The sequence below is a fragment of the Pyrus communis genome, chromosome 10 (assembly GCF_041283825.1).
Source record: "Pyrus communis isolate YQ-2024b chromosome 10, ASM4128382v1, whole genome shotgun sequence".
Lineage (NCBI taxonomy): Eukaryota > Viridiplantae > Streptophyta > Magnoliopsida > Rosales > Rosaceae > Pyrus > Pyrus communis.
In genome coordinates, this window is record NC_142574.1 from 18,237,028 (window position 1) to 18,249,282 (window position 12,255).

Consider the following 12,255-nt stretch of genomic DNA (forward strand, 5'->3'; position numbering starts at 1 on the left):
TACTTTTCATTATTGAACTGGTAATCATAACCATGACAAAGTAAGTTGGTTGTGGCAACAATAGTGGTGAAAGTTTCACGTGGTGATTGTTGAGATAATGGTAGTAAAGTTGGTGTTTCTGGTGTTGTGATAATAGCAGGGGTGGTGATTGTGATAGCGGGGTGATGTTCGGGTGGTGGAGAACTAAGGATGGGGTGGTAATGATGGTGATAAAGGTGGCGGTCATGGTGATGGTTGTGTTGGTGGTGGTGGTGGTTAGATCGAGTAGGGTTGGTGATAATGCCCATGACAACAATGGTGGTTGTGGTGGTGTCGGTGGGGATGAAGAAGAGTCACGGTAAGGTGGTGGTGAAGACATGCTGGTGGAAGTGGTGTTAATGATAGTCATTGCATTATACGACTTGTGTAGACTCTCAAAAAGTCATAATTGACTTTTGTTAACTTCTTAAAAGTCTTCATTCAATGCATGGTGACTTTTGTTAACTTCTTAAAGATCTATATTGAATACACTTGAATTTAAAACCAAACAAAGTTCATCAAACTCCATATATAATAGAAAAATGCTAAGGAGACTCTCTCAAAGTGAGAGTCTCCATGAATTACCCGGCACCTCACAATTTGACGTTAATTATGTGTCAACATTATTGTAAAAAACATAAGTTGACAGATAGTAAATGGAGAGCCCCACTTTTGTGAGAGTTGCTTAGCATTTCTCCCCCTAATTAATTCTATGTATCCGTGACGCCAAAGCCACCTTCTCCTTAGCCAATGAGACGTCTCCAAATTCCCTCCCTCTCCACTCACATTTTCTCACAATTACCAAAGGTCCAAAAGGAAGACACAAAGTAGCATATTCGGAGGCGCCCACTGACTTTGATAAGCTTGTGGCACAAAGACAATTCTACCCCTCATTCACTTTTTAGTTTTTCATATTGGTCCCTTCTGTACAATAAACATGGCCCATCAAGAAGAGAGACGGCCTAAGTATTGTCTCCAAATTGTTTGGAGCAAGGGTGGACCACAAGACATGCACTGAGGGTTATAAGTGTAATTTCGCGTTGAAAATTAGAAAGCAGTTGGGTTTAAACTTAAAGAATTCATAAGAAGAACGTGAGGGGCATAGCCGCAGAGGTGACTCCATCTCTTACTTTATACCAAGAATCTAAGTCACCATCATCAACGGTTTTTTTTTTTGGGATCATTGCCACTGGGCTTAAGATGGGCCGCTTGATCAACGATTTGACACCATGTCCGTCTTTCTGTTCCCTTCGATATATATAATTTATCGCCTTCTTAGTATAAATGTCTAGACACACGACTGATCGGGTGACAAATTGTGATTTGCAAAGCTAGACGATGCATACCAACCAACAATGAGTTTTCATGATAATTTTGCAACAAGTAGGCTAGCCCAAAGTTCGGAATTAAAATCTAAAGTTCAACTTGTTGACGTGTACATGATTACTAGCCAAGGTTTTTTTTTTTTTTTTTTTTCCCATCGACTAGACAACATGATGCCACCATCGATTGTATTTTTTACATAGTAAGGAAGAAAGTTTGGTGAAGAGAAAGAATGTAATTTATTTACCATTACTCATTTATCTTCGGCGAGTAAATTCCCCTATCATCGATTATGTACATAACTATATAGTGCTCAACAGCTTGCATTATATATTAATATATAATGTTTGATCCACCATTTGTAATGAATTTTGCGTACATATTTTATGACAGTGTAATACATGTGTGCGTCGAACGTGTAGAATAAAATTTAAACCGTGAAATGAAATATTTGTGAAGTACATGGAGGTTGGGCTACTATTGTCTGTAAAAGACAAAAACACCGTGTGTAGTACAAGTCTTTGGTTTAGGAGCACGTTGATCAAGTTAAGGGTGGTTATTTTAACAATCCAAGTTGATAAGCATGCAAATCGTGGATTAATTAGAGTTGAAATAGAATATTAATTCAATCAAATGACAAGGAAAATAATGTAATTGTTTGCTATATATCATGATATTATGGCACCAACATGTTGATAATTTCAGTGTTGTCAGTAGCTGTTGCATGGAAATACATGTAACATGACTTGATGATTAGAATAAAAAAATAATTACGTTTTTAAATCAAGATAATACTGAAAAATTAAAAATATTATCCAGCCTAAGTAGGATTAGTTCAAGATTAAACAATCACGTTGGATGAGGAAAACAGGCATCGTACAACCAGGTGGCGTCTGGGAAAGACACGTACAAGTTGTTGACCTGCACGACCAGACAGAGGATTCGCATCCTCCATGGGAATAAACTGCCCTCGAGAGTTCGGATTTGGTAGATCCAACAGCGTGGAATGTGAAGTGTACTAACAATGTGGAGCCACGTGGAGGGAGAGTTGGGCAAAGTGGAAAAGTGGCCCTTGAGTGCAACGAAAGGGCAAAAAGGAGGGAAATTTTGGATGAGGATCGAGTGGAGTGCCAGCGAAGCAGCAAGCGGTCGGCGAGGGAATAGAAGGTGGGAACTGGGAACAAGTAACGGTGCGAGACTTCTCCGAGTCCAAAGTCCAACACTCCAAGCCATGTTTTATAGGATAAATATATATAAAATCTTATCCAGATTTTCAGCTTTTTTTTTTTTTTTTTTTTTTTTTTTGCAAGTTTGGTGGTTGTCTATAATATTTTGGTTGATTTGGAAGGTTTGATGTGGAGGGCAGAATGGGAAACGAAATGTAAATGTGCTTTCTTTGTTTCAAATAATAATAAATTACTGCTAGTGTCGGTTGTGAATGAGCTACAAACTATTAAGAATAAGATTTTATTGACCAAATTACATATAGTGTCGGTCAAGGATGAACTATAAACTGTTAAAAAAATAAGATTATATTGATCAGGTCACATTTAGTGTCAGTCATGGATGAACTATAAACTGTTAAGAATAAGATTATATTGATCAGGTCACATGTATATCAACGGTTATAATAAATCACGGTAAACGACCTGGTGAAAATGTGGTAGAATATAATAGATAGGGTACCTTAGGCTTCGACAAAAAATTAAAAAACAAATATAATAGAATAGGTAAAATGATCACGACTGATAGTCTAGCTTATAAACTAACTAGACTCATCAATGAGCAAGCAACAACATTCAAAGGAAAAAGGCATATACTTCTATATCTTCAGAATATTTCCCTAGTGTCTATCAATGACTATGATAGTGTAACGCAATTATGCACTACCGATGTTAATATAATTTATAAACTAAACTCATTAATAAGACACATTACTATGTAAAGAGGATATTCCCTAATCAAGCGATGGTTATTCTTCAAATCTAGTGTTTCACATCGTCCAACTAGCTTAGAATATTGAGCCCACAGAATACAAAGTTTTGTTTCCAAACGAGTACATTAGTAACATTACCACTCGAAGCACCCACATTACCACATTAAATACAAAACCTCGAGTGCGATAAACCACTACTTCACGGTACATACTGTTGTCCTATATATTGGGTCTTAGTATTTGAGGCTCACGACCTAACCCATGATGTATATAGGAGGAAAACTCTTATTCTATAAAAGGGATCATTCACCCTTACTTTAAAGGGGGCAAAGGATGACAAATATGGCAAGAGAGCAAACCCTAGCCTCTATAGCCTCCATGTACATTGTAACCTTCATTGACATAGTGAAACCGAATCAATACCAGTGTGGACGTAGCCCCAACTTAAGATGAACCACGATATATCTTCATGTTCTTGTGCGTTTGTGTGATTTATGGTCAGATTTATGTTGGTCCAATATCAACCCAATTTTGTACATCAACATATACATTAACAATCCAAGCACCCGTGCTATCCGACATTCGAATTTTTACTGGAGTCGAGCATCGAAGGAAACCATTAAAGTGTTGAGCGAGTAACTAAGAGAGCACTACAGGAAAAGCGAGCAATAATCACAAAAACATAGTAACTCTTGACTGCTATTGCTAGAGTAACAATAGTGTCATAATAAGAAAATAAAGTGATAAAATGCGGTGTCAATGATACACAGTTTTTGCATTTTACCACTTTTCTCTCATTAATAATATTATTGTTACTCCAACAACAACCAAAAGTTACTATTTCTCTGTAACCATTTCTCTCTTTTTCTTGGCGGAGTGTTTTCTCCATACAAAAGGGTTGAATAAATCAGGAACAAAAAAATAAAAAGGGGTTGGTTGGTGGTTCCAAAAATGTCCTTGAAGGAGCTGTCCAGAGTTAACCTAGCTAACGAGTTAAAAGATATGATCAAAACAACCATTGTACCTCACTGAGACATCTTGACTCGTATTCAAAGTATGAGTGCATTTCTAGGGTTTTTCTAGTATGCACACTAAAATTGGTATCCATGAGAATTCAGATAGTACATTCAAATCTATCGTTTATCAGGTAGGGATAGGCACGATTTGGTTTTGTTCGATTTTGAATGAAACCAAAACTGAAACCGATTTTTTTTACGGTGCGGTTCGATAGGTTTTGGAGAGATTTTTACTTGTGACTGGAATACGGGTGGTATACCACGTGTTTTTATACAAGTAGTGGAAAATTGTATTTTTTAAGTTATTAACATTTTAACACACATATCCCACCATTTGTATAGTGACACGTGGTGTACAACCTCATGTTCCAATCACACCAAAAAGGCTCTCATGGTTTTGAAGCTTTGACCGAAATGGAACCAAACTATTTGGTTGTGGTTCGGTTCGGTTTCAAACGGTTTTGGTTTTAGTTTTCCATTTGCAAACTAAATGTTTTATGCCATTTATACAACACAATAAAAAAAATTCATTATCACAATGCCGTCATTCAACATGAAATAGAGTTTAACATCAAAGTGCCTTATGGTATTAGTTTAGTACAAACCAATTGGAAAAACTAAGTCTACCATACTAAAACTAAAGTTCATACAAACATCAACATCAAATGCCTTATGGCACTAGTAGTACAATCGGAAAAAAAAAAAAAATTGTTCACCTGATTCAACAAAAAAGTTTTGGTGCTTCAAGTTACTACTTTGCAGCGTTCAGTCCTTTATCTATCCCTTTTCTTTTGGATGCTTACTCTTCAAAGGTTGAGGAGGCCTTCAAGCTTGTGACTAGCTTGAGAAGGTGATACTTGGAAAGACCTTGGACCTAACCGGTGGACTAGAAGCTATTGAACCTTGTGAACTAGAAGCCTGAGGTTGCCTTGGAGCTTGATGTTATGGTTGTGGATTAAGAGTAAGAGAAGCCATACTTAAATTCAAATTGGCCTAACTCTACAGAATAAGAATACATAAACAATAAAAATTACATTAGTTGTTATAAAATTTAAAAAGCCTACCAAAAAAAAAAAAAAAAAAAACTGTCACACCCCAACTTAGATCGAGGCGTGTTGGCCAGCACACTTTGATTTTGGTCGGGATGTGTCATAAAGCCTCAAATATAAATTACCTAATATTGGTATTAAATTATATATTAATTTAATTTTTGCTCTGCAATTCGTTTTGGTACTGTTTTAGATATTCAAAACTAAAACCAAACTGTTTTTCCATGTTGAAGTTTAGTTTCAAACATAAACCGTTTTCAAAATTATAAAAACTGAACTGTACGGCGTGGGTCAATTTGATTTGTGTTTCGATTTCAATTTTCGGCATTTCTATTCCTCTTTACATGTCCATCTAAACTGTCCCATTTTTAGGTATGGTATTTCATCAGATGTTTTAGAGTACTCCTCATCAAATATTCTAGTAAGGTAAGTACTTATATTTATCTATATGTATATTAATAAAATTATTATTACTATTCTGAACTAAATCATGAAAATGATGAAGCGTTTGAACCCAAAACGCAATAGGTTGAAAAAGAATCAGAACAATTCACCACTTACTCCATGATATATTTAATTGTGTAAGCTCCCAAAGATAATACATTTATATTAAACAAAAGAGAAGCTAGATAAAACATAACAAAGACTCAAAGATAATTCTGTGAATATTCTTATTATATTGTTACAGAACTAAATTAAAAGGGCTGGCACGTTCAATCAACCTAGACAACTTTTTCATTGTTCATTGAATGAGGACATATTTCCTCTTGGTAGCAAACGCTTCCATCGGTGATGATCGATTTATCCTTACTAACCTCCATGTACGCGCTCACATGGATGCATAAAACATTTTTTGAATCACGACGTACTATGCGCGATTTAAATATTTTAAATGTATTTATTAATATAGATGGAAATGAATAATAAATACATTCCATAAAAGCGGTCTTTTAACTAATCAAAGCAACTAAATCCATATAAATAAAAACGATCTTTCAATTTTCATCTACATTTTATTGAATTTACATTAAGATTAGAAAAAATAATATTTAAGAAACAACTGATTGCTAGCCCATTGTGAGGCTAAACCCATTTCGTCCCCTTAGGGTACATAACATCGTTTATTAAAAAAACGATCATTTGACAACTAATTGAATCACATTATTATGAGCATGCGAGAGACTCTTATAACTGGCACTACGCACCTCTTAAGTGTTTAAAATTTGAGAAATAATATTTAATAAACAACCAGTGCAAAAGGCATTTTTTGAATCACAGCGTACTACGCGCCACTTAGACATTTTAAATGTATTTATGTGCATGAATTGCTTAATTTTTTTTTATTTCATTATTTTCCTTTTTTATCATTGGTGCTATGCGCCTCTTAAGATGTTTTGAATAGAACATTCATGATTTTTCTTTTTTTTATTATATTTTTCTTCGGGCACCATCAACTTTGTCATTTGTTTATTCTTTTCTCTCTCCCCATTTATATTTATATTATATTTTATGATAACCAAATTACCAACTTACCCTTGCATGATTTGATATATTATTTTGGGCATGTTTTTATTTTTTTTTGGCTAAGGGGCAGTTTGATCCAATTTTTTTTGTCAAAGCACTTTATATTATATTTTATGATGACCAAATTGCCAACTTAACCTTGCATGATTTGATATATTATTTTGGGCAGGTTTGGAATTTTTTTGGATGAGGGGCAGCTTGATCCAATTATTTTTGTCGAAGTCGGTAACACCAAATTGAGCCTCCGGCTTTATATATAGAAGATTATTCTTTTTAATTTTCCCTAATTTTTTTTATTTTATTTTTATTTTTAAGTTCCCTAATCTTAAGGCTAGACTACCTACGTTATGAATGGATATAATTATCCCCTAGTTCTACGATTTGATATGTTATTAAGGGAAATGTGTAATATATTTTATTTGATGCTAAAATAAGCATCAAAGAGTGTCGTCCTGTTTATTATATATAATTATTGTGTGTAGAATTTCTTATGTGTTAAATCAAGAAATATTGCCACTTGGTACTACAGTCTAATGGTATTGCTCTTCACTTGTAATTGAAAGATCTTAATTAGGTTCGATTCTCATCAAAAACAAATTTGAATCACATTAGTGCAAGCTCATTATGAGGCTAGGCTCACCTCCTCCCCCTTAGTGTAGAAATGTTTGAATTTTTCATCAATAATGATGTTCTTACATCTTTAGAGTGTCATCTCAGATTCTCAGATCTCTGTATTTGATTGTGGATGATTTCAAGACTTGGATGCATTCTTTTCTTATTCTTGGGCCTGTCATGCTCTCAAATCCACCAGCTCGGTGGCAACTAGTTCGGCTCTACTAGCACAAGCTCATGGTAGGAAAAAAGAAAAAAAAAAACCCTGGAAAAGATCAAAGTATCTCAAAGAAAAACCCTAAGATTCACAAGTGTTATTCCCATGCATTTATGTAGCTCAAAACACAATCAGTTAGAAGAATTTGTAGGCAGTGAGACTTGTTACTGAGAAGGGAAGAAAAGGGATCCGAAAAGTTTGAAATGTCTGCACAACTCTTGTCCGATGTACCTTTTACACAACATTTTCCCACACAAAATGTACACTCACTTTTTTTCGTAAATTAAAGAAGCTACTTTACTAATAGTAGGAGAACATGTTACACACATGTTTCTTGGTTTTATATGCCACAAAAATTATCGGGTCATTTGATAACTATTTTATTTTTACTTTTAGTTTTAAATTTTGTGTTAAGAGACAAAACTACACCTGGGAGAAAGAATATAGAAGAGTGCAAGAAGGATTGTGGGAGAGGTATAAAAGAAATGTATCAGTACAAATAATGAAAAATATAAATAGTTTACATTATTTCACTTTCAAGATTATGTCTTCGTTCATTCTTCTTTATTGTTTCCCTCCCTCCCTCGAACCATCTTTCTTCATCCCTCATTTCCTTCATATGCTTTCTTCATATCTAAAGCACAATTGTAAAAACAAAAATAAAAATAATTATCAAACAAGCTCTAAAGTTTAAACTTTGGTGTAGATCATACAGCACCTAGTAAAACACTAATCAATAAACCATGATACATTTTGGAAATGGTGTATTGTCCCGATGAATTCCTCTTCATCCCACTGCGTTTCAAGTTCAAATCCTCACCACTCCCCTTAATTGAGTTTAGAGTACTAAATCGTTTGTCATGAAAAACGATGATACATTCTATAGTTTCAACAGAACTACCATTATAAACAATAACATGATGGAACTAAGTGTCCGATCACTCCACTGCCTCTGCGCTCACCATATCTTCATCAACATAATCATCTTCTGCAAGCCACTGTTCAAGCTCGTCCATCTCATCAAAGTCATGCACGTAAACATCATCGGCAGTATCCCCTTGCTCAACTCCCAGCTCCTCACCATGGCACGATACATGCAAGAACGGTCTACTTGGAGCCAAAGCATCTACCATATCTCTAATTACACTACCCGTAACTCCCAACCATCTCAGCCTTGGAAAATATGGTTTCTTCAACCACTGAAACGAAAGCGGGGTAATCCCACCACAATTAAACAGATCCAACAACCTTAAGCAGTTACCATGCCACCTCTCCTGGTCAACTTGCATAGATGCTAATGCCATTACTGAAGTGTCACCTATGAGTGGACATTGCCGCATGCGCAGTTCAAGTAGCGGAATCCTACTCTTTGCCGGTAATAAAACTGCATTATCGGAGATAAGGAAGATTGGACAAGTCTAATTCTTGCAACTCCAACTTGGAAGAGCCATCAAATAGAGCAGAGATACATTTATCCGTAAGTTTCTTGCATCCTCTAACAGACAATGAAATTAGTGAACTTATAACCACTGGTCTCAAATATGATAATCCCACATCACTAATATCAGAGCCATCTAGCAACAATGTCTTTACTTTTGGAAGAGTGCTTATGGCTCAGAGGGATTCATCCCCGAGGTTTCTGCAATCTCTCAAATCCAAAACTTCCAGATCCTTGTTAGACGCCGAACTAGTCGCTGCATAGTTGGTTAAAAGAGTGCATCGCCTCAAGCTAACATGCGTTAAAGAAAGGGAAGTTGCAGAAATGTCACGAAAAACCAAATCGGTTAACTGAGTCCCATGAGACACCCTAAGCTTATATAATTTGGAGCAAGAATGCAGGATCGTTTTGAAACCTGTGTCTGTAACACGACAGAAGCCACTGAGAAATATGCTTTCCATGTTTTTACACTTGTCGACCAATAAGAGGAGCCCAAGATCATCTACTCTTCTAAAATAGGTAATTACATACTCCTGCCTCCTAACCAATGAGAGATGCTTCAACTTCCCATGCTGATTAATCTGTTGAAGGGCAGAGTTTGTAAGGTCAAATGAAACTCTTGGTTCTATGAGGGGTGCATCTCTAAGATCCAAATGGGTGAGGGACAGGAGACCTTTAGAAATCGTTCCAAACATAGCATCAGTTATATAGTCAACTGAAAGGTACAATTTGTGAATGTTTGGCAATATTTAAGGCTGAATACGGTTTGATGACTGATGGGATTCAAAATTTGGGCAAAGTAGTTCAGTCACCATTAATGATGAAATGTAGCCAATCTTGAGAGATGTGAGTTATCCGACACCAAAGCCCAAACTTGAGTGAAGTTACGACAGAGATAGATTGATGATACATCAAGCATCAAGATCAGTGCCTACCAAATATAATCAAACAGAGATTAGACAAATAAACCTAAACAATTATGATGTACCAGTACGGCAATAACACAAATGTGCTTTATCGGTACATTGCAATTAATGGAACTAAAGCATCTAATGTCAAAATGCAAACAAGACTGCTACCAACCAGTTAATCATCAGTCAGATGACTGAAGAGGAATCTATCCGTACTAACAAACTCGCCATTCGGAACAACCAATCAGTTATGAAGTTAGCATCTTCCACAGAGATTCAAATGGCAAAATGTTTACTCAAATCCTTGTTGTTAAACATTTTCTTATTAAGTAAACATAAATATTAAGCATCTAATGTCAAGAGTCAAGATGCAAACAAGACTGCTACTGAACATTTAATTATTCAGCCAGATGGCTGAGGAGGAACCTAACCGATTAACAAACTCAACATTTTGATAGGATAATGCTAGGGAGACCAAATTTTTTAAACCAAATGATGTGTCACCAATAATAAACAAGCACATTAATCGACACTTAATTAATCATCCAATCATCTACAACCACATCATTTGGTTAAAAAAATTTAATCTCCCTAGCATTACCCTTTTCGATAACCCATCAGTTATAAAGTTGGCGTCTTTTGTAGATTCAAAAGGCAACATCTTTCCTCAAATACTTCTCATTAAACATTTGCTTGTTATGTAATCATCATTTAATTGCGTCTTACTTCTAAGTGAGTGCAACCAGTGAGCAACTCTTCTAAATCGGAAATATGAATAGCCCGCCCTCTCCTTTCGGCAACTGACCCCAAGCACAGAGACCTGAAGGGAAATTTCATAATCCCCAAAATCCAATAACAACAACACCCTTTTCACATTCCATAATTCAAAAAATCACCAGCAATCAATACTTTTGAGTTAATAAGCAGCACATCTTAACAGAAGTCGAAAACAAACCAACCTCAGATCCTTGCACCGACCTCCAATTTCCGAGAGCAATTTGCCGCTAAAATCCGTGCAATTGAGCATACAGAGCTCCTCTAGCGACGGTCGAAGCAGAACCTGAATGGTATCAAGCCGGCCGCAGTTGACCTTCACGCTCTTCAGCCACGGGTTCGGGAGTAGCAGGGGCCTCAGCAACTCCATGGAAGGCGCGATTTCCTGAAAACCCAAATAAAAAAGTACCAAAAATTTTAGAAAAAATTGCAAAAAGTTACCAAATTTCAAATTTTGAGGAAACCCAGAAGTGAAAAGTTGGAGGAATTACGAGGATGTGAAAGGAGGGGATGAAGGAGAGGATGTGGGAGGCGCAGGCTTTGAAGGCCGTGGAGGTGGATGCGACGGAGCAGAAAGAGGTGACGTCGAGCTTTGTCATGATGGTGGCCAGTAGGGCCGAGGGTAGGCTCCCGATTGAGCTGCTCGTCTCCCCCGCCATTTTTGCTTCTTCCGAGTCTTCTTCTTCGTCAATTTTATGAGATCACTGTTTTGGTTGTTTACCGTTTGACGACACCGCAACTGCAAAGTCTGCATTTTGATGCCAATCGACCGGCGCTATTATTACTTTAGATCAAATCACGAGGTAATTTGGAATTTGGGTTTTGGTTTTTACTTGCCCCAAAATAAATACAAAGCCCAAAGTCCAAGCCCTTAATGGAGTGTTAATTATTTGTTAATTATACAAGCGATATCAGAGGATGAGAGATTTGAACTCACGATATCAGCCGCAAAAGAAAATGTATTAACTAATTGAGCTACAAAACTCTTTCTTTTATAAGAGTTTTGATACACGATATTCTACTTAAATTAATTTAAATTGCAGGCAAAGAAGTTCGAACATGGATGCAAGAAAGGGAACTCACTCATGTAGTCAATTTAGATATGGCTAATATGCAACCTTTATCAAGCGTTAAAGAATCGGTGACGATCTCTCTAAATTAGCTCCTAACCAAAATATAAGGAGAAATTGGAAAAATTCATCTCCAATTACATTCCAATTATGCTGCTAGGATAACAAACCTGTAGGAGCACCGGAATTTAGAGGACGAGAAACAAGCTCCTAATATTAATTATTATAATTTTAATACAATATTAAATAAAAAAATTCTTTCTATTGGTCACAATTACACGACTCCCTAATTTTGAGAGTGTGATTGGACTTGAATTTTTTGGGGAGCTTTTAAAATAATTTTTTTATTATTTTTAGTTAAAATTTG

General features: G+C 36.0%; 1 pseudogene across 1 annotated transcript; it reads right to left on the minus strand.

The window, feature by feature from the left end:
* Window positions 1-8,462: 8,462 nt before the first annotated feature.
* Window positions 8,463-11,593, minus strand: LOC137729673 (F-box/LRR-repeat protein 10-like; annotated as a pseudogene). Its single transcript, XR_015952776.1, has 4 exons — window positions 11,310-11,593; window positions 11,004-11,203; window positions 10,771-10,864; window positions 8,463-10,064 (listed from the first exon to the last, which is right to left on the minus strand). The product of XR_015952776.1 is annotated as an F-box/LRR-repeat protein 10-like (transcript).
* Window positions 11,594-12,255: the final 662 nt, after the last annotated feature.